Genomic DNA, 24,889 nt, shown 5'->3' with positions numbered 1-24,889 from the left:
TTTTGATTCTAACAATTCAACAGGTTGGCAATTAGAAATCTTCCTTTTGTTTTCCAGAATGGGTGCTTATAGTCAAAGTTTTTAATTTTTCCTACCAAGGCAGACTGGAAGTTAAGGTTGGGAGCAAGAGTGTCAACAAACAAACGAACAAACAAAAACACAGTGGTAATAAAAGGGTGCTAGCAGGAGTCGTGTACTTAGCAGCTGGGGCTTTGAGTGTGCCCCACAGCCTGGCTGGGGAACTGTCCACTGGTTGTGGTGGTCAGGGTCCAAGAAGTCCCTGGTCCAGAATCCTGGGGCAGACAGCAGGAGACACTTTCCTTCAGACCCTTTTGTCTGACTATTTCCTTTCCTTTTCTTTTTTTTTTTTAAAGATTTTATTTTATTTATTCATGAGAGACAGAGCGAGGGAAATAGAGAGAGAGAGGCAGAGGCAGAGGGAGAAGCAGGCTCCCCACCTTGGAGCAGGGAGCCTGATGCGGGACTTGATCCCAGGATCCTGGGATCAGGACCTGAGCTGAAGGCAGACGCTTGACCGACTGAGCCACCCAGGTGCCCTCCTTTTCCTTTTCATCCCCTCAGTCACTACGGTCTCTGCTCAAAGATAGCAACAGGTCTCTCTATGGGCAGACTGCGTATCTGGGAAGACTCCCATTCATTGCCTTCCCTGTACCTCCTCTGCCAGAAAGTCACACTGTCCCACTCCTGGACTTAACACCTTCTCTACACCACTGCCTCCTCTATGGTCCAGTCCACTCACTTTTGGGTACATAGATAGGTGGATTTCTTCGGTGACCTGATATGCTGTGCAGAGGCAATTTTTTCAGTTATGGATGTCTGATTAGTTACAAATCCTAGGCAAGAGAAAAAAGAAATGATTCAGACCACCATCATGTGGCTTATATCACCCCAACATTTCTTTTTTACTTATTTGTTTTTAAAGCTTGTTTGTTTGTTTGTTTATGTAATCTCTACAGCCCATAGTGGCGCTCAAACTCACAACCTGGAGATCGAGAGCTGCATTCTCTTCTGAGCCAAACAGGTGCCCCCAAGATTTTGTTGGGGTTGGTATTTGAAGACACACTTGGAGTTTTAAGGGTGTTTATTGTTACAGATTTGTCATATCTTTCAGGTCTTCTCAGGGCATAGAGTTAGATAAGTATTATTTTGGAAAGAAAAATAAATTTGAGTTTGTATCAATATTTTGAATCAAATTTAAGATTACCAAAAATTTACTTCATTGCTTTGAATTTATTTTTAATCTATTTTCTCTTGCCTTTAAAATATTTTGTTCCTAATGATATCAAAACACCTCAATGATTCCACATACAAATTTAATAGTTTAAATATTACAAACTTTATAATACTATGATAGCTATTTTGCATGACATTTTCTCCTTAACTTTTGCTTGATTATTTCTCATAGGGAGTCTTATTTTTCCCTGCTTCTCTGACTTTTGTCAACTAGGTCATGTGGGGGAAAGATCTGTTTCACTTTGCTATTAAATAGTGAAGAAAAATCAACTTAGGTAGTAGGAGTAGAAAAATAATAAAACTGAACATTTGAAACTAGAGTAGGCTTTTATGGTAATAATATACTGTCATGAATTCAGGTGACTTATGTAAGACTGACCCTCACATTTTGTCATAAATCAACACTCTACAACTAAGAATATCTAATATATTGAAAATCACAGGTTTCCTGCTAATGCCATCTCAAAACAAAATTACAGAAAGAGGCATAAAGAATATAAATACTATCTAGTCATTAAAACTTCAATACAGTGTTAAATAAGTCTCAGAGACTGTATGTGAGAATTATAAAGCAAGCCAGGAAAGTCCCAATATTTTACATATCCATCACTTCACAGACATTGCAAGTTCCAAATCTATTTTTCAGAGGCTGTTTCATCTGCCTCACTTCCAACATGTTAGAACATGTGATTTCAGCTTCTTGTTTGTTCATTTAGCTAGTACTGTACTTCTAGTCTTTTCTTTTTCACCTTATCACATCATCACCTGTGTGCCTGGATCCTTTATTTATCTTGAAGTTGTTTGTTAACATTTGGTACACCATTTAAAAAACAATTGGAATTTAAAACAACAAATAAGCAAGCAAACAAACAAAAAAACAGTAAGTAAAAACTCCAGCAGTGTCTATTTTTCAATACTTTCTGTTACTGTTTTTGCCATGCTTCTGGAATTGACTTAGAAGAGAATATTTCCATATCCCTCTCTTGTAGTTGGATGAATCTTTTAACATTATATAGTCATTCTTAAGCATAATTCAACTTCCCATTTTATAAAGAAATAAAATAAGTAGTCAAAAAATTAAGTATGTCAATGATTACATTGATGGTCACCAGAGTAAATATGCTAGTGAAACGCTGAGACTAATATGTGCATAAATTTGCCACAAGAGACAAAAGGTATGTTTGTATGATGGTTATCATCTATATGAAACATAAAAATGTAAGCAATATTTTCAAGTACAGTCAAGGAGATTTTTGAAATAAGTAGCAGTGTGAAGACAGATGTTTCACACTGAAAGAACCAATTGTTGATAAAAATAAGGCAAATGGGAAAAAAATTATTATTATCTCTAGTAATTAGGGAGGTTTGTCCTAAATCATTTTGATAAACTATTGAGGGATACCATGCCACTGGCTTAAGACAGAATGTGGGCATGAGAGTATGGCTAGCAAAGTCCTCTTCCCGAGGTCAGGGAGTGGAGGCAAACTTCACATTTGTCCCTTAATTTATAGATTAATATTCAGAGAACACTACACACAGATCTCATTCTGCTTAATAAAGCTGCATCACTGGAAGGAGCAACCAGGGGGAAGCTAGACCTAAGTCCAGATCTTCCTGCAGATAGGGATATGTGGCACCAAAATGGAAGGTAGACATCTGATAGTCATGTGATACAACGGTACATTTGCTTATTAAATCCCAGAAAGAATAACTGCAGAGTTGATGAGAACCTTAAAATGAATCAAATAAAGGTCAATGTTGAGAAATAAAGAACCAACAAAAATAAGGTGTAGTAAGGGCAAGAAACAAATAAAAATATGGATGTCCCAATACATTAGTAAGCATAATAAAGAGGAAATGATTAAATTCCCTATTATAAAAAAGTTATTATTATAGGAAAATACAGAAGAATATAGATTCAGTCTTGGGGAATTAAATGCTTATTTTAAACATGCCAAAGCTCATGGGCGCTTGGGTGGCTCAGTTGGTTAAGAATCCGACTCGATTTCAGCTCAGGTCGTGATCTCAGGGTCATGCTTCATTGGGCTTTCCACTCTGTGGGGCGTCTGCTTGAAATTCTCCCTCTCCCTCTGTCCCTCCTCTCTCTCCCTCTCTCTTTCTAAAATAAATAAATAAATCTTAAAAAAATAAAATCATGACAACGCTCAGAAATCACAAGAAAATTAACGTTCTGATAGGAAAAAAATAACATTAACAAATCAAAAATTTGTGACAGAATAAAATAAATTATTTGCAGTTTATTTTAGACTGGGTTAACATTCAAAATATATTAAGAACTTCTGTGGATCAGTAAGACAAAACAAAAGAAGTCAGAGTTGTTAGCATATAAACTGCAATGCATAGAATTAGAAGTACAAGTGGCAATATTTACTTGAATAAATGTTTAATCTTGTTAATAATAAGACTTTTACTTCTAGGTTTCTATTTTATAGAAATAATATCATGTATAGGGCGCCTGGGTGGCTCAGTTGGTTAAGCGACTGCTTTCGGCTCAGGTCATGATCCTGGAGTCCCAGGATCGAGTCCCGCATTGGGCTCCCTGCTCAGCAGGGAGTCTGCTTCTCCCTCTGCCCCTCCTCCCTCTCATGCTCTCTCTATCTCATTCTCTCTCTCAAATAAATAAATAAAATCTTTAAAAAAAAAAAAAAAAAAAGAAATAATATCATGTACAAATAGTTGAGAAGAGGCAGGAATTAGAATATTCTTTTAAGATTTATTGTTTAAGAGTGAAAAATTTGAATAACCTTTATAAATATCAATAAGAAAATTGCCAAGTTTTAGGATTTTATACTGTGATATACTGCAATTTAAATGGGTGACATATATTAGCAGTGATAATATGAAAATAGCTCCTATGCATACTCTTAATTGGAAAAAATTAAAGAAAAATAAATTTTAAAAACATTTATAAATAAGCAATATATATATTAATATATGTAAACAACATATATGCAAATATATACTGAAGAAATATATAGTAGAAAAAGGATCTGGAAGTACAACCTAAAACTTCCCAGTGGTGATTACTTCACAAAAGAGAAGTAATTTTTGGATATTTGAAGAAGATCTTTACATTTTTCTCCATATGCTTTTTCATATTTTTAACTTCTATAAAATCATTAATAATGATTTTCTTATGTAACATTACAAAATACAGAAGTTATTCCATGGAGTAGGTGGGAAAAATGCGGAAGGAAAGCATGGAGAAGCAGGAAAAAGTAGCAAACAGTAATTATAAAGAGCAGGGGTCATGCAATCAGACTGCATGGGTACAAATGTCACTTTGTCACTTTCCAGCTGTGTAAACTTGGGCAAGTCATTGACCATGCCCATTCCTCGGTGTCTTGGTGTTTTATGTAGAAATAACAAAAAGTAGCTGCCTTCTGAATTGTTATGAAGATAAAATGAATTAAATAATGTAATGTTCTTTATCTGAAAAATAGTAAGTCTACAATATAGTATATGTAATATTATATTACCTTATATACACATACATATATATACCATATATATATATATATATACACCATTTTATTTTATTTTATTTTATTTTTATTTTTTTTTTTTTATTTTTTTTTTAAAGATTTTTTTTTTTTTTTTATTCATGAGAGACAGAGCGAGAGAGAAAGGCAGAGGGAGAAACAGGCTCCCAAGGAGCAGGGAGCCCGATGCGGGACTCGATCCCAGGACCCTGAGATCATGACCTGAGCCGAAGGCAGACGCTTAACCATCTGAGCCACCCAGGCGCCCACCATTTTATATATATACCATAAAGAGCCTAGTAAGTTTTCTGCTTATTAACTTGATACAGTTTTACTTATGTCTATTTTTGTTTTACAAATTTGTGTTGTTCTACTGGGCATTGCATCTTTCTTTATCTCATCCAAAATATACTTATTCTAGAGTCGTGCTGTTCATAAAATTATTTTCACTTGAAATGCATTCATGTTTCAATGATTCATTCTGTTGGTTGCCTTTCTTAGGATTACATTGCATCAAACATTTTGTTGTTATGGCTTACAGACCTATATTGAGTGTTTTTAAAAAATGTCTTTAATTTTTTCTCTCTTTTGGTTCACCCCACCCTATGCTTATTTCTTCCTAGCTGTATTTACCTGGCCTTTTCCACCCGGTGCACCAGGTCCCAGTCTAACAGTGTCTTCAAGAGGCAGGTGAGGGGTTTTTTCCTGTGCAGAGCTAGTCATAGACCCAGCTAGTAACTCGGCTGAATTCCTGGTGAGGAGATATAATTCTCTTTCCTAGGCTCACTTTCTAAAACCTTTAGCACCTGGTCCAGGTTACATACAAGATAGTTTTTTCTCTCTTTGAAAGCAGACAGGTAAACAGTAGAGTGGCACAGTTCTACCCTTGCTTTCAAGTCCGGCTCTTACTTTTTTTTTTTTTTAATTTATCCTAACTGGATAGTTTTGGTCTCCTAGGCTCAGAGATTAGAAGGCTCACAGCAATTGCTCCGAGGTTTGCATTTCTATTCTGTTCTTGTTACTGAGCATGAGTGTATCTTTTTGGTTCCATTATTATTACGGTTGTCCTTTGGAGCACAGGAGACGTCTACGTGTGAACACACGTGACCATGTTGACTCCTCCATTTCAGTCTGGCTTTTATATGCCCATCAAAACTCTTCTTACTCAAAGCATTGTGGATACTATAAGTTACCAAGACCGATGCTCATTTTCAGTCCTCATCTTACCATACACCCCAGCACTATATGAAACAGATAAACAATTTCCTCTTTTCTGAAGTTTCCTTTTCTTCATTTACATGACATATTATTCTGGGGTTCTGCTTACATTTCTCATCAGGGATTCTTAGTTGTCTTTAGTCATTACTTTTATTTACATATCTGCTAAATGCCAAGTTATTTAGCATTAAGTCTTTGTCTATATGTTTTTTTCCCCTCTCATGGTCCATCATGGGTATAATATAGTGCAGTCTTTAGATAGGGTTTAAGGTTTTGAATTCTGACAGGCACAGGCTTTATGGTCTTTTTTTGACAAGTTGCTTAACTTTTCTGTGTCTCAGATTTATCATCAGTAAAATGGAGTTGGTAATATTTAGGGTAAAGTGTGTTTTGAATATTAATTGAGATAACACATTTAAAACACTTAGCACAGTGCCTTAGTACTCAAGAAATTTTAGCAATGTTTTTATTATTTTCTGTCACCTATATACCATGAACTTTCAGATTTATAATTCCCCTGGATTTTTCTTTTGAAATTTTGAATCTTCTATCTCACTCCCAACTTGACATAGTCACTTGGTTATGTCACATGTGCCTCAAGCATAAGGTGTTCAGAATCGAGCCCCTGATCTCTCACCCATATGCAACTCTCACTTTACCACATTTTAGTAAAAGACAACCAGTGATAAAATTCAAAACAAAATGATTATTCACACTTTTTTTTTCTTCAGCCCTTAGTCCATCACTAAGTCTAGCTAGTTCTATTTACGATGTTTTAATGAGGTCATTCTTATTTTTTTTCCCACTTCTACATTCAAAATCTGCATGGTCTCCTCCTTCAGTGATTTCATTTGGCTCCCACCTCTACCTTATTCTCTGCATAGACAGCAGCTACAGTGATTATTTTATAAGTTAATGAGTAGAAATGGAAAGTGGCATATACCCTGGTTTAACATATACTATTTTAAAGTTATTTTCCGTTAATGTTATTGAGACTCCAGCACAAATAGGCAGAGTTTTCATTGTACAGAACATCCCCCCAATTTTTACTAGTTTAGAGGAAACAACTGGAGATTCAAAAATACTATTTTCAAATGAGTAAATAGCAAGTGTAAAGGAGGTATTTATTTATTTTTATGTTTTATTTTTTTATTCTTATGTTAATCCCCATACATTACATCATTAGTTTTAGATGAAGTGTTCCATGATTCATTGTTTGTGCATAACTCCCAGTGCTCCATGCAGAACGTGCCCTCCTCAATACCCACCACCAGGCTAACCCATCCTCCCACCCCCCTCCCCTCTAGAACCCTCAGTTTGTTTTTCAGAGTCCATCGTCTCTCATGGTTCGTCTACCCCTCCGATTTCTCCCGCTTCATTCTTCCCCTCCCGCTACCTTCTTCTTCTTCTTTTTTTTTCCTTAACATATATTGCATTATTTGTTTCAGAGGTACAGATCTGAGATTCAAGTGTCTTGCACAATTCACAGCGCTTACCAGAGCACATACCCTCCCCAGTGTCTATCACCCAGTCACCCCAGCCCTCCCACCCCACCCCCCACTCCAGCAACCCTCAGTTTGTTTCCTGCAATTAAGAATTCCTCATATCAGTGAGATCATATAATACATGTCTTTCTCTGTTTGACTTATTTCGCTCAACATAATACCCTCCAGTTCCATCCACGTCATTGCAAATGGCAAGATCTCATTCCTTTTGATGGCTGCATAATATTCCATTGTATATATATACCACCTCTTCTTTATCCATTCATCTGTCGATGGACATCTTGGCTCTTTCCACAGTTTGGCTATTGTGGACATTGCTGCTATAAACATCGGGGTGCACGTACCCCTTCGGATCCCTACTTTTGTATCTTTGGGGTAAATACCCAGTAGTGCAATTGCTGGATCATATGGTAGCTCTATTTTCAACTTTTTGAGGAACCTCCATACAGTTTTCCAGAGTGGCTGCACCAGCTTGCATTCCCACCAACAGTGTAGGAGGGTTCCCCTTTCTCTGCATCCCCGCCAACATCTGTCGTTTCCTGACTTGTTAATTTGAGCCATTCTGACTGGTGTGAGGTGGTATCTCATTGAGGTTTTGATTTGGATTTCCCTGATGCCGAGCGATATTGAGCACTTTTTCATGTGTCTGTTGGCCATTTGGATGTCTTCTTTGGAAAAATGTCTGTTCATGTCTTCTGCCCATTTCTTGATTGGATTCTTTGTTCTTTGGGTGTTGAGTTTGATGAGTTCTTTATAGATTTTGGATACTAGCCCTTTATCTGATATGTCATTTGCAAATATCTTCTCCCATTCTGTCGGTTGTCTTTTGGTTTTGTTGACTGTTTCCTTTGCTTTGCAAAGCTTTTTATCTTGATGAAGTCCCAAGAGTTCATTTTTGCCCTTGCTTCCCTTGCCTTTGGTGATGTTTCTAGGAAGAAGTTGCTTCGGCTGAGGTTGAAGACGTTGCTGCCCGTGTTCTCCTTTAGGATTTTGATGGACTCCTGTCTCACATTGAGGTCTTTCAACCATTTGGAGTCTATTTTTGTGTGTGGTGTAAGGAAATGGTCCAGTTTCATTCTTCTGCATGTGGCTATCCAACTTTCCCAACACCATTTGTTGAAGAGACTGTCTTTGTTCCATTGGACATTCTTTCCTGCTTTGTCAAAGATGAGTTGACCATAGAGTTGAGGGTCCATTTCTGGGCTCTCTATTCTGTTCCATTGATCTATGTGTCTGTTTTTGTGCCAGTACCATACTGTCTTGATGATGACAGCTTTGTAATAGAGCTGGAAGTTCGGAATTGTGATGCCGCTAGCTTTGCTTTTCTTTTTCAACATTCCTCTGGCTATGCGGGGTCTTTTCTGGTTCCATACAAATTTTAGGATGATTTGTTCCATTTCTTTGAAAAAAGTGGATGGTATTTTGATGGGGATTGCATTGAATGTGTAGATTGCTCTTGGTAGCATGGACATCTTCACAATATTTGTTCTTCCAATCCATGAGCATGGAACGTTTTTCCATTTCTTTGTGTCTTCCTCAATTTCTTTCATGAGTATTTTATAGTTTTCTGAGTACAGATGTAAAGGAGGTATTTTAAAACATGCTGAGGGCGCCTGGGTGGCTCAGTTGGTTAAGCGACTGCCTTCCTCAGGTCATGATCCTGGAGTCCCAGGATCGAGTCCCACATCGGGCTCCCTGCTCGGCAGGGAGTCTGCTTCTCCCTCTGACCCACCTCCCTCTCATGTGCTCTCTCTTTTTCTCTCTCATTCTCTCTCTCTCAAATAAATAAATAAAATCTTAAAAAAAAAAAAACATGCTGAATACAGTTGAAAGCAGATATAATAGAAATTAGATGAGGAAATTCATATGTAAAAATAAAGAAAGAAATACGAATGAGCAGATAAGAGTTGCTGAGAAAATTAACAAGAGCTTCGCAAAAGGCATTCCAAGGATAGAAATACAATATTAGGTAGATGAGGACCAGACATTGAGGACATAAGGGGAGAAAATAGCACTAAGTCAAAGAAAGAAGAAAAAGTCAAGTTTCAAGAATTTTTAAAAAACGTCACCAATGGGCACTTAGTACATTTAAAAATATTCATACCTAGATATATATCTGGATACTTTGTGAGGGGTAGAAGGGGAAGCTGATGTGGAAATTTCACTCAAAATGTACGCCTTAGCTGAAATAGTAAGTACTCAATAAATAGAAGAGATTATGTGATAATGTACTTTTGAAAATTCTGTGATAGTAAGAATCAGAATTTCCTGAAGAAAAACATTTATGAAAAAATTATTTGATCTGTTTTGAATCTTAGAATAACAGTATCAAAAGCCTGACCACAAGAAAAAATGTTTCAGGCATTCATGAAACATTGTACGGCTACTAACAGAATTTTAAATTCCATAACATATTGTTCCAGCATGATAAGCATGAACATATTGTAATGAAGAAAAGATAATACAATGTAATTTGTAAATAGTTTTGGAAGGCTAAATTAAGAATGTGCACTTAAAAAAAAAATACTAGAAACCTACCCTTAATTTTGGACAATAGGATTCTGAACAATACTATTATAAGTAAAACTTTTATGTATGTTTTTATTCTATTTCAAGAATTCTCACAGTTAGTCACTTTTATGATTACATTTAAAGGTTGAACATATATGTGTGTGTTTATTGAAGTGTGTAAAATTAAAATAGCACTTTTCTCTGTGTAAATGTGTTCAGCTATGCAATAAATCAAAAGTATAGCTTAGAACTCATTTCCTCCCCTTGTATGGCCTAATGGGAAAATAGGAACTAAAGAGCAAAGGATTACATTTTCTTCCTACTATAACAGATGGATGATCATTTCCAGAACAAAGATGTGTGCCAAACAGATAAAAGGAATTTTCAGTAAATGTAAAAAAGATTGTTGTGCATTTTCAGTTTTCTCTTCTCCATTCCTAATTAGAAGTGCATTTATCTGAGGGACAAACAGTTGGTGTCCGGATATAATTATAGAGCAACCATAAATACTTGATTTAGTCTTGGTAAAATTTTGAAGCAAAATAAAAATATAATGTAATTAACTACATAGAATGGTGCAGTCATCCTTTCCTATTTTCAAAAGAGTGGGGCTGACCTTTAGTAATAGTGTCAGGAAAATAAAGTCTAAGAATGAACTAAACCTTGAGAGAAAAGTTAAGGGTAATAAAATCTCCTTTTAGTTTTAATCTGTGTTAGAACTGATAAAACCTGACAAAAATGGTTAGAATGTTATTCAACTTGTATTGTGTTTCTTTCTGTGTAGAATAAGCTTAAAAATAAAAAGTGTAGAACTTTTTTTTCTGCCTGGCATGTAAGGAGTTTGGAAGTTACCACTCTGTGCTAAAAAAATGTAAGCTGAACAAACAGAAAAGTCAACACCTCTTAGACCCATATGAGAAGTGAGGTCATGTGGCCAATTGCTGCCCCCTAAATTGGTTAGAGAGAAACAGATAATATTGATTTACCAGAACAGAAACCCATAAGCAGAAGCTTCCACAGAAAAAGGTGCCAGGTAGAAAAACCTAACTTTTATTGACAAATTGCTAGAAGCTCAGTGTGGGAAAGTTTAAGAGTTAAATATTCCAGAGGTGCCCACTCTTTAGTGAGCTTTATCTCCAGGAACTGGAACACGTTCTCACAGGGAATATCAGAATAAAATCCCATAGTCCTTCTGGCAGAGAACAAGAAAAGAAACTATTTTAAATATTCCAGAGCATCCTGTTCTTTTTAACAAGGTCTACCTTCACGAGAAACTACTTAACCAGAGTATAACCTGCTGGGGTTTTATCAGAATCTAATCGGCCTGAGGGAAGAGAAATACCCAATTCAGATCCCTCTCGCCATTCTGCCTCACCTAAGGTGGGTGGGTGGGTGGGGATCTGAAAAGACCTGTGAAGTTTGCAGTTCACAACACAGGATCACTAAAAGTTGAGACCTAATAAGATACAGAAATCTTCCCCTCCCCACTTCTCCACCTTACCACCACATTATTAATGGCTTACTTATAGTAGTCCTTTAACCTATTACATTATGTCTGGTTATCATGAAGAAAAACTTACATGTCACACTAAATAGCAAAGAAAAAAAATAAGAAAAAATAAAACATAGTTTGAAGAGAGAAAGTGAGCATCAGAACCAGACTCAAATATGGCAAGGATGTTGGAATCATTAAATCAGGAATTTATTTTTATTTTCAAGTTGGGAATTTAAAACAACTGTGATTAATATGATAAGAACTTTAATGAGTGAAGTATACACCAAACAAGAACAGATGGCCAGTGTAAGCACAGAGATGGAGATTGTAAGAAAGAACTCAAAAGATATGCTGGAGATCAAAAATGCTGTAACAGAAAATGAAAAAAAAAATCTGTGATGGACTTATTATAGACTGGTCACAGCTGATGAAAGATTCTCTGAGTCTGAGGTTATCTCCGTAGAAGTTCCAAAATTAAAAAGAGATACAGTGAGCGATGAAAAAATAGAACAGATATTCAAGAACTGTGAGACAACTACAAAAGAGGTAATGGGAAGACTAGCTATAGAAAAGAAAAACCAGAAAGAAATAGAAGAAATATTTGAAATTATAATGACTGAGACTCTCACTCAAATTAATATCAGATAGCAAACCACAGATCCACAAAGTTTAGAGAACACCAAGTAGAAGAAATGATAAAAATACTACAACTAGGCATATCATCTCAAATTATAAAAAATCAGAGTTAAAGGAAAAATCTTGAATGAAGTCAGTTGAAAAAACCTCTTATCCATAGAGAAGAAAAGATAAAAAATACATCTGTTTTCCCATAAAAAGCCATCAAGCAAGGAGAGAATGGAGTAAAATATTTTGTGTTGAGGGAAAAATCCTACAAACCTAGAATTCTGTTTGAAATTATGCTTCAAAAGTAAAGAAAGCATAAAAACTTTCTCAGAAACAAAAATTGAGAGAATTTGTTTCCATTGGACCTGCCTTTCAAGAAATTTTAAAAAGAAGTTCTTCAAAAAAAAGTAAAATTATATAGTCCAGAAACCCAGATTTACATAATGAAAGAAAACCATTAGAAAAGGAATAAGTAAAAGTAAAATAAAAATCTGCAGGCTTCAGGACACCTGGGTTGCTCAGTCAGTTAAGCATCTGCCTTTGGCTCAGGTTGTGATCCCAGGGTCATGGGATCGAGCCCCCTCATCAGGATCCCTGCTCAGTGAGGAGTCTCCCTCTCCTCACTAGTGTTCTCTCTTGTTTGCTCACTCTCAAATAAATAAAATCTTAAAAAGAAAATCTGCAGGCTTGGATTCTAACTCCCTTGTCTTTGGGAGGTGATTGAGGTGATTTATTTTTCTTCTGACATTTTTTTTATTCTTAATTGATCTAACAGATTAAAGCTTGTTGCAAATAATAATGCCAACGTTTTTAATTACATACACACACATATATATGCACACACATATGTATATATATATCACATATTATATATATATGTGATTATATTATATATGTATATGCTTTTGTATAAGTATAATGAATGCCAGTAGTAATACAAGAGACAAGAGAAAGGAATTAGGATTATTTTGTTGTTATAAGGTACTTGCGCTGCCTGTGAAGTGGTACCAAATAGAAAGCTCTGGACTTTACCTCCTCTCACGACATACTGACTCAACAGCTATACATGCATCAATTCCCTTTGTGAGAAATAAAAAAACTGGTTGAGAGACTCCTGCATACTGAGCAAGTGAGAAGCTACCTACATTGAAACTGGTAGGAATCACTGAAACATGCTTTTGCTGCCATCAACCCTATGTCCTGCACAGCGCCATAAAATTGGGAGGGAATCCCCAACTCCCAGCTTCTGTCTTAGAACACAAGGGTTTGGAACACACGTTTCATAACTCAACTTTTCCAGCTTCTTCCTAAGAGACTGGCTACTAACTTGCCTGTCCTCGGAAGCTGGCAGGCCTGGCATTCTAGTCCCTTGAGGACTATCGGTAACAAAGTGGCAATTTTGAATAGCCAAATGGACACTTCTCATGCTCTTCCTTCTGGCTTAGGACAAAGTGAGCAGCTGATAAGCTCCTAGCTTCTCCATGGAAGCAGACTGCACATCCAGCACCACAACTTCTCTGGCTGCTCCCTTAGCGTCTGGATTCTAATTCCCCTGTACCTGGGAGGTAGTGACAGCAGCATTCACTAGCTTCCTCGGGGCTTTAGAAAACAGAGCAATAGCTCTGAAAAGGTGTGTAGATACTTTCTGTGACTCCTCTCCTGGCTTACTCCAGCAATAAACCAAACCTCCAGGTTCTCTCTAGAAGGAGTTGGACTACACATGTGCCTCCCAATTTTTATAGCAGCTACCCAAGATTCTGACTTATGGCTTTTCTCCAAGAATTGATGCTACCAGACATTCATTAGTGTCCTGGGGGCTACAGACAGCAAAGCAAGTTTGAGAAAGCATGAGGTTTGAACAAGCATGAAGACATTTGCAAAAGTTCTTCTCAGCTCAATGCAGAGGTATTGGGAAATAAAGTCTAGCTCTCAGATTCTTTTTGAAGAGAGAAGAATTGATCTATACAACTAGGGAACACCAATTTTCCAGCTACTATTCAAGGAACTGGCTTCTATCTTGTCTGTCTTGGGGCACTGATTAGAATTGGAAAAATATATATTACTGGGCCTGCTAAGAAAAAAAAAAAGGTAGTTGGGATGAACACAGAGGTGTGAGAAACACCTGGAATCTGATAGGGATCCTTTTTGAAGGCCTTTTCAGGCACAAGGTCAGCCTATCCAGGTGGCGAGAAGTTACTGTCTTATATAACTCACAGACACCAACACAGAGAATTAAGTAAAATAAAGAAATAGGCAAATATGTTCCAAATAAAAGAACAGATAAATGTCTAGAACTCAACCATAATTAAATGGAGATAAATGATTTACCTAACAAAGACTCCAAAATAATGATCATAGAGATGCTCTTTGAGATCAGGAAAGAAATGCATAAACAGAGAGAGAATTTCAAAAAAGATATAGTAAAAAAAGGAGTATAAAATAGAAAACATAGAGCTGAAGAATACAGTCACTGATTTTAAAAATTCAATAGAAGAGTTCAACAGCAGACTAGATCAAGTAGAAGAATGAATAAGCAAATTTGAATTCAAATGACTGGAAATCTGCAAGCCACAGGAGCATAAAAAAATGAATATGAGACACCATCAAGTAGACTATTAATACCCATCAAGTAGGCAATATGGGAGACCCAGAAGGAAGAGAGAGAGAGAAAGGCAGAAAATTTATTCAAAGAAATAATGGCTAAAAACTTCCTAAATCTGTGTGAGGAAACAGATATCCAAATTTAGGAAGTTCAAAGAACTCACACACACAATAAATCCAGAGAGACCCAAAGTGAGAAGTATTATAATAAAATCATCAAAATTCAAAAAAAATTTTTTTTTGAAAAAAGCAGGAAGAGAAAAGCAACTTTTCACAGAAAAGGGAATCTCCATAAGACTAACAGATTTTCAGCAGAAATTTTGCAGGCCAGAAAGGAGTGGGATAATATATTCTAAGTGTTGAAAGAAAAATACTGCCAATCAAAAATACTATGCTTGGCAGAACTGTTCTTCAAAAATTAAGGAGAGAGAAAGATTTTCTCAAACAAAAGCTGAAGGAGTTAATCACCACTAGACTTGCCTTTTGAGAAATGTTAAAGGGAGTTCTTCAAGTTGAAACAAAATGTAGCTAAATAGCAACATGAAAGAATAAATATGGAACTGATAGGTAAACATAAATATATAAACAAATACAGAATTATCATAATATAATTATCAAATACAGAATTATCATAATGGTGGTGGGTAAATCATCTTTGATTCTAGTATAAAATTAAAAGACAAAAGTTTTAAAAATAACTATAACTAAATTATGTATTAATGGGTACACAATATAAGTAGATGTAAATTGTGATATTAATAACATAGAAATGTGGAGCAGAAAAAGTAAAAGTTTAGTTTTTGTATGAAAGTGAAGTTAAGTTGCTATCAGCCTATATTCTACTTTTATAAGATGGATCTTTTATATAAACCATAGAATAACCACAAAGAAAATACCTATAGAAGTTTCACAAAAGAAAAACAAAGGAATCTAAGCTTACATTACAAACAACAAATAACACAGGAGATAAAAAGAGGGCAAAAGAGCTACAAGACTAACAGAAAGCAATTAACAAATGGCAATAGTAAATTTGTCTTTATTGGTATTTACTCTAAATGGAAATGGATTACACTCCTCAATCAAAAGACATAGGGTGGATGAATGGATAAAAACCAAGATGTAACTGTATGCTGGCTATGAATGAGGAAATTAATTTCAGATTTAAGATTATACATAGGCTGAAAGTGAAGAGATGAAAAAAGATAATTCCAGCAATGGTAATCAAAATAAATCAGAGGTGACAGAGAGTACAACCCATAACTAGCCTTATCTGCAGAGCAAAACCAGTGGCCTCACCTGACTGGGGAGCTCAGTGCACACTCTGGCTTGATTCACATCCTCAAATAATAAATTTTACATGCCCTGGGTTCTGTTCTACTGCCCTGCCAGGACAGGAAAACTAATTCATAGCCCATCTACCACTGTATATGGTACTAAGTCCCAACCAGTTAGTAAGCCTAGCCCAAGCAAATGCAGAGCCTATCCTGCAGCCTCACTATGTAGGGAACCAAGCCAGTAGTCATACTCAACTGTTCTCAGCCAGCGTCACACCACCATCTTCATCTTCAGAGCTCAAAAACTCGACTCATCAAAAAAATAGACCATAGTACCTTAAGGAACCAGACAAGAAGAACAAATTGAGCCCAAAGGTAGCCGAAGAAAGGGATTACTAAACATTTGAGCAGAAATTAATAACATAAAGGACAGAAAAGCAGTAGAAAAGTTTAGCCAAACTTTGTTGGTTCTTTGACAAGATAAACAAAACTGACAAACACTTTAGCTAGACTGAACAAGGAAGAAAGATAAAGCACCTAAGTCCACAAAATTGTAAATGAAAAGAGTCATTACAAGAGATACCTCAGAAGTTCAAAGGATCACAGGAGACTACTATGAACAACTATATGCTAACAAACAGGACAACCCAGAAGAAATAGAAACAATTCTTAGAAACATAGAATTTATCAAGACTGAATGTGGAAGAAATAGAACATCTGAATAGGCCAATTATTAATGAAGAGATTGAATCAGTAATAAAAAAAAAAAAATCTTCCAAATAAGAAAAGCCCAGAACCAGATGGCTTCACTGGTGAATTTTACTAAACATTTAAAGAGAAATCAACACCACTCTTTCTCAAATTCTTCCAAAAAATAAAATCATTTTACAAGTCCAGTATTATCTTGATACCAAACCCAGAAAAGAGCAGTACTAGAAAATAAAAGCCACAAGGCAATATCCCTTGTGAGTAATAGATGGGAAAAAGACCAATAAAATAATAGCAAACCAAATCTAGCAGCATATTAAAAGGGTCATTTACAATTATTGAGTAGGATTTAACCCTGGGATACAAGGATGGTTCTTCAAGCAAATCAATCAGTGTGAAACACCACATAAATAAAATGAAGACAAAAATCATATGATCATCACAATAGATGTAGAAAAAGCATTAGACAAAATGTAACATCAATTTAAGATAAAAATCCTTAATAAATTCGGTGTAGAAGGAATACATCTGAACATAAGAAAAAGCACATATGAGAAGCCCACAGCTAAGTCTGTTATAAACTTAATGGCAAAAGGTTGAAATCTTTTCCTCCAAGATTTGGAATCAGACAAAGGTCCTTATTCTCACCACTTCTATTCAGCATAGTACTAGAACTCCTAACTAGAGCAACCATGGAAGATAAAGAAATAAAAGTTATTAGAATTGGAAAGGAAGAAGTAAAATTGTCCTTATTTGCAGATGTCATGACTTAATATATAGAAAATCCTAATGACTCGATCAAAAAACTATTATCTAATTAACAAATACAGTAAAGTTGCAGGATACAAAATCAACTTACAAAAATTGGTAGCATTTCTATACAATTTCAATGAATTTTCTGGGAAAGAAAGACATTTATTTACAATAGAGTCAAACAATAGAATACTAAGAAATGAATTTAACTAAGGAGGTGAAGGATCTCTACTCTGAAGTAAGACATTGAAGAAAGGAATTAAACAAATATGTGGAAAGGTACCTTGTGTTCATGTATTAAAAGGAATAATATTGTTAAAATGTCAATACTATCAAAAGCCATGTTCAGATGCAATGCAATTCCTATCAAGATTTCAGTAACATATTTTATGGAAGTAGTAAAAACATCCTAAAATTTGTATGGAACCACAAAAGACCCCAAATAGCCATATAAATACTGCGAAAGGGGGACATAGCAGGAGGCATCACACTTCCTGATTTCAAACTGTACTACCAAATTATACTCATCAAAACGGTGGTACTGGCATTTAAAAAAAAAAAAGACAAATAGAACAATGGAAGAGAATCAAGTGCTCACAAATAAACCCAATCATATGTGATCAACTAATATTTGACAAGGGAACCAACAATACTCAATGAGAAAAAGACAATATTAACAATAAATGGTGCTGTTATCTAATTGGATATTCACATTTGAAAAATGAAACTGGACCTCTATCTTACAAAAATCACTAACCTTAACTCAAAGTAGATTAAAGACTTAAACATAAGGCCTGAAAATATGAAACTCCTAGGAAAAAAGCATAGGACCAAAGCTTGTTGACATGGGTTTTATTAATGAATTTTGGATATGGCACCTAAGGCAGAAGCAACAGCAACAGCAACAACAAAATAAGTGAACAAGTGAGACTACATGGAACTAAAACTTCCGTATAGCAAAAGAAACAATCAATAAAGTGAAAACAAAACCTACAGAATGGGAAAAAAAGTATTTGCAAACCATGTATCTGCCAAGGGGCTAGTATCCAAAATATATAAAGAACTAATAAACTCAATAATAAAAAAAATGAAAAAGAAAAACCAAAAAACAAATGACCAATTAAAAATGCATAAAAAAACTTGGATAGACACTTCTCCAAAAATGATATACAAAAGGCCAACAGGTACATTGAAAGATGTTCAATATCACTAGTCATCATGGAAATTCAAATTAAAACCACAGTGAGATATTGACTTACACCTGTTAGAATAGCCATCATCAAAAAGGCGAGAGATAACAAGTGCTAGAGTGGATGTGGAGAAAAAGGAAACCTTTCAAACTGTTGGTGGGATTGTAAATTAGTACAGCCACAATGGAAATTGTAGGGGATCCTAAAGAAATTAAAAATAGAACTACTAAGTGGCCTAACAGTTCTATTTTGGGGAATATATTCAAAGGAATAAAAAAACAGTAACTCAAAAAGATATCTGCACCCACATATTCATAGCAGCATTATTTACAATAGCCAAGGCATGGAAAGTGTCCATTGGTGGATGAATGGATAAAGAAGTTGTGGTATATATATAGACAACCAAATATTATTCTGTCATAAGAAATTAGAAAATCCTACCATTTTGGACAGCATGGATGGACTTTGAGGGCATTATGCTTAGTGAAATAAGTCCGACATAGAAAGACAAATACTGTATGCTCTCACTTATATGGGGAATCTAAAAACAAAACAAAACTCATAGAAAGAATATGGTTACCAGAAGCAGAGGGTGGGGGAAAGGAAAGTGGAGGAAGCTGGTCAAAAGGTACAAACTTTCAGTCCAGTTATAGAATAAATAAGTCTTACAGATATAATGTACAATATACATGATGACTGTAACTAACACTGCTGTCTGAAATACAGGAAAATCATTAGAGAATGAATCTTAAGAGTTCTCTACACAAGCAGAACATTTTTTTTCTTTTTTTCCTTTTTATTGTATTTATATGAGAAAATGGATGTTGGGTGAACCTACTGTGGACATCATTTCACAATATATGTAAATCAAACCATCATGTGTATGTCAATTATTTCTCAATAAAGTGGGAAAATTTTACAAAGCAATGGTAATCAAAACAATATGGTACTGGTACAAAAACAGACATACAGAACAATGAAACAGAATAGAGAACTCCCAAATAAATTCACATTTTATGGCATACTGATCTCTGACAAAGGTACCAAGACACACAATGGGAAAAGAATAGTCTTTTAATAAATGGTATTGGGAAAAATTGATATACACATGCAGAAGAATGAAATTGGATCCTTATCTCATACTATAAACAAAAACTCCAAATGGATCAAGTACTTAAATAAAAGACCTGCATCTGTAAAACTACTTTAAAAGATGTAGGGAAAATAGCTTTTGAGATTGGTCTTGTCAATGATTATTTCCTCATAGCAAAAGCACAGGGGCAAAAAACCAAAATAGACATGCAGGATTACATCAACTAAAAGCTTTTGCACAGAAAGCAATCAATAGGGAAAAAAAAAACAACCTATGGAATGGGAGAAAATATTTGCAAACCATATATCTGATGAGTTAATCTCCAAAATATATAAGGAATTTCTATACTCCTTCCAAAAAACCTGCATTTATAAGACATGCAAATGCTAATGGGTATATGAAAATTACTCAGTGTCACTAATCATCAGGGGAATGCAAACAAAAACCACAATGAGATATCACTTCACACCTGTTATAATGACTATTTTCAAAAAGGCAAAAAATAGTAAGTGTTGGCAAGTATGTGGAGAAGAGGAATCTTGTACTCTGTTTTTGGGAATGTAAATTGGCATAGCCATTGTGGAAAATAACCTTAAAAAATTTAAAATAGAGCTACTATATGACCCAGCCATCCCACTTCTTGTTCAAAGATATATCTGCAGTCTCATGTTCATTGCAACATTACTTATAATAGGCAAGCCAAGGAAACAATCTAAATGTTTGTTGACAGATGAACTGATAAAGTAAATGTCATATACATGCACACACACACACACACACATGAATATTATTCAGCCTTAAAAAAGAAGGAAATCCTGCTATTGGGAAAAAAAAAAAAAAGGATGAACCTGCAAGATGTTATGCTAAGTCAAATAAGCTAGACACAGAAAGACAAATAAGCACAGTTTCACTCATATGTGAATTTAAAATAGATTCATAGAAGCAGACAGTACAGTGGTGGTTACCAGGTATATGGTGGAATAGGAAATGGGAAGATGTTGGGTAAAAATAAAGTTTCGGTTACACAAGATAGATAAGTTCTGGAGATCAAATGTATAGTACATTTATTGTAATTAACACTTCTGTATCATTAACTTGAAAATTTTCAGGAGGATTGGTCTTAATTAAGCATTCACACACACAATGGTAACTACGTGAGGTGGTGGATATATGAATTAGCTTGACTGTGGTGATCATTTCAGAATGGTATCTATATGAAAACATCAAGTTGTAAACCTTAAATATATCAAATTTCTCTTTGTCAATAACATTTCAATAAAGCTGAAAAAAGTATAACTGATACAGTAAGAAGGGAAATATAATCATGTAAGATGGTCAATTAAAACCACAACAGGCATAAAAAGTGTAGATGACAATAATATGAACAAAGAACAATGGCAAAATAATAAAGTTATAAATATGGTAAATATTAATCTAATTGTATCAACACTCACTTTGAACATTAATGGTCTAAATGCATCAATCAAAATATATCAGGAAAAAGACAAATATGTCTTCTCTCAGCTTTCCATTTCAACATCATATTGGAAGTATTGACTAATGCAATCAGTCAATAAAAGTTATAGAGATTGGGAAAAATAAAATTGTCTGAACAAGATGACAGGATTGTGTATGCAGAAAAATCTGAATCAACAAACACCTGCTGGAACTAATAAGCAATTATAGCAAGGTTACAGGATACAAACCTAATGTACAAAGTCAATCACTTACCTATATATCAGCAACAAAAGAATGGAATTTGGAAAAAAAAAAAAAAAGAACACTTACATGAACAACCCCCCAATGAAATACTCAGGTATACATCCAGTAAAATATATACAATATATATATGAGATAAACGACAAAGCTCTGATGAACAAAATCGAATAAGAGCTAAGTAAATGGAGAGATAGTCCATGCTCCATGCTCTTGGATAGGAAGACTAAAAATATTGTCAAGATGTCAGTTCTTTCCAACTTGATCTATAGATTCAATACAATTTCAATCAGAATCCCAGCAAGATATTTTGTGGATATTGAAAAACTGATTTTTTTTTTTAAAAGTAAGCTCTATACCCAGTGTGGGGCTTGAATTCACAACCCTGATATCAAGAATCACATGCTCCACTGACTGAGCTAAATAGGCACCCTTGAAAAACTGATTCTGAAGTTTATATAGATAGGCAAAAGACCCAGAATAGCCAACACAATATTGAAGAAGACAAAAGTTGGAGGGTTGATATTACTCAACTGCAAGACTTATTATAAGTTACAGTAATCAAAACTGTGTGGTATTGGCATAAGAATAGGCCAACAGATCATTGGAATAGAGAGCCCGGAAACAGACCCACATCGTAACAGTCAATGGATCTTTGACAAAGGAACAAGGTAAGGACAATAAAGCAAAGATAGACTTTTCAACAAATGATGTTAGAATAACTGAACATTCGTGGGGTGCTTGGGTGGCTCAGTTGGTTAAGCTACTGCCTTCGTCTCAGGTCATGATCCCAGGGTCCTGGGATCCAGCCCCTCATTGGGCTCCTTGCTTGGGGGGAGCCTGCTTCTCCCTCTCCCTCTGCCAACTACTCTGCTTGCTTGTGTGCTCTCTCTCTCTGTGTCGAATAAAGACATAAAATCTTAAAAAAAAAAAAAGAATAACTGAACATTCACATGCAAAACAAAACAAAAAGAATCTAGAGGCAGAACTTAAACTCTTTACAAAAATTAACTCAAAGTAGATTGCAGACCTAAACGTAAAATACAAAACTATAAAGCTCCCAGAAGATAAGAGGGGAAAGTCTAGATGATTTTGAGTGTGGCAATGACTTTTTTGATATGCCATAATCCATGAAAGAAAGAATTGACAAGCTAAACTTCACTACAATTAAAAAGTTCTTCTCTGTGAAAGACACTATCAAGAGAATGAAAAGACAAGCCACAGATGGGGAGATAATATTTGCAAAACATATATCTGAGAAGAGACTTATCCAGAATATAAAAAACCTCTTAAAACTTAACAATAAGAGGGGCGCCTAGGTGGCTCTGTTGGTTAAGTGTCTGCCTTCTGCTCGGGTGGTGATCCCAGAGTCCGGATTGAGCCCAGCATCAGGCTCCCTGCTCAGCAGGGAGTCTGCTTCTCCCTCTGCCCCTCACCCATCTCATGTGTGCTTTCTCTCTCTCTTTCAAATAAATAAATAAAATCTTAAAAAAAAAAGAAAAAAAAAAACTTAATAAGAAAACAATCTGACTAAAAAATGGGCCAAAGACCTTAACATACACATCAACAGATATATAGATAGCAAGTAAACATATACATATAGAGAGAGCAAGTATACATATGATGCTCTATGTCATATGTCATCAGGAAAATGCAAATTAAAATAATAACAAACCACTACAAACTTATTAGCATGGCCAAAATCCAGAACACTGACAACAATGAATGCTGATGAGGATATAAAGCAAGAGGAACTCTTATTCATTGCTGTTGAGGATGCAAAATGGTAAAACCAATTTGGAGGACAGTTTGTTACTTTCTTACAAAACTAAACATACTCTTACCATATGATCCAGTAATTGTATTACTTAGTATTTACCCAAAGGAATTGAAAATTATGTCTACATAAAATCCTATATGTGGATGTTTATAGCAGCCAAAACTTGGAAGCAACCAAACTTGGATGTTCTTAAGTAGGTGAATAGATGAATAAACTGGGGTATATCCAGACAATGAAATAGTACTCATCACTTGAAAAATTAGTTATCAAACCCTGAAAAGACATATAAGTTTAAATGCATATTACTAAATAAAAGGAGCCAATCTGGAAAAAAAAAAAAAAAGAAGCAGCAGCCTATCTGAAAAGGCTACATACTGTATGATTCCAACTACATAACATTCCTTAAAGGGCAAAAGTATAAAGACAGTAAAAAAGATCAGTGGTTGCCAGGGGTTGGGGGAAGGGAGAGGGATTAATAGGCAGAATGTAGAGGATTTCTAGGACCTGGAATTCACTGTGCATGATACTACAATGGTGGATATATGCCATTATATATTGTCCAAATCCTAGAACATACAACACCAGGGGTGAACTCTAAAAGAAACTACTGACTTTGGATGATAATTGTAGCAAATGCATTGCTCTGATGTGAGGTGTTTTTAATAGAGAAGGCAATGCATGGAAAATTTCTGTACTTTCAGCTCAATTTTGTTGTTAACCTAAAACTGCTCTAAAAATATTCTATTACAAATTAAAAGAAAAGTGTCAATTTATTTTAAAATAAAAGGTTAAAGGACCATGAATACAATAAAATTGAACTTCAAGGTAGGGATGGAGAGATGAAAAAAATGAACTGGTTTTCTAAATGATATTTACTTATATTTTTCAATTTCACAAAAGTAAATATATATAAGGTCAATAATCTGTTATTTATTATTTAGTATTTAGAGTAGCTGAACTTCAAATGGGAAATTTTTAAAAGATTGATTTAGGAAAAAATATTCATTCACTTGATGTTGATTCTAGGGGAAGAAAATTAAGAGACTATTGTTATTTACAAAACATTAAATGTATAATTTATTTATTTTCCTGATTTTAATAAAATGCATATTTATTTGTATGTAACATATATATATTTAAAGATTTATTTATTTTTTGAGAGAGAGAGAGAGTGGTGGGGAGAGGCAGAGGGGGAATCTCAAGCAGACTCCTCACTGAACATGGAGCCCTATGTAGGGCTCATCTCATGACCCTGAGATCATGACCTGAGCAGAAATCAAGAGTCAGATGCTTAACTGACTGAGCTACCCAGGTACCCCTGTAATTTATATTTTTATTGTTAATTTTATTAACAATTCTTCAAATAATTTAAAAATAAATTTTGGCCTAGAATGTAAACTCTGTAACCCTAGGGACTTTTGTCTCTTTGTTTCACTCTTTTCTCTTTATTCAGGTATCTCTGGTGAACAGAACAGTATCTACTTGATTGACTCCATTACCAGCTCCATGTCGTTACTCACTGAAGCTTACCCGGACCATCCCAAATAACTGAGCAACCCATCCCCGCTGTCCATCCCAAGTGTCACTCCAGGTTCTCTTTATTCTAGTCATTTCTTTTTTCTTTCTTTCTTTCTTTCTTTCTTTCTTTCTTTCTTTCTTTCTTT

This window comes from Neomonachus schauinslandi, chromosome 12 (assembly GCF_002201575.2).
Source record: "Neomonachus schauinslandi chromosome 12, ASM220157v2, whole genome shotgun sequence".
Taxonomy (NCBI): Eukaryota; Metazoa; Chordata; class Mammalia; order Carnivora; family Phocidae; genus Neomonachus; species Neomonachus schauinslandi.
This window is presented reverse-complemented; position numbering follows the sequence as displayed.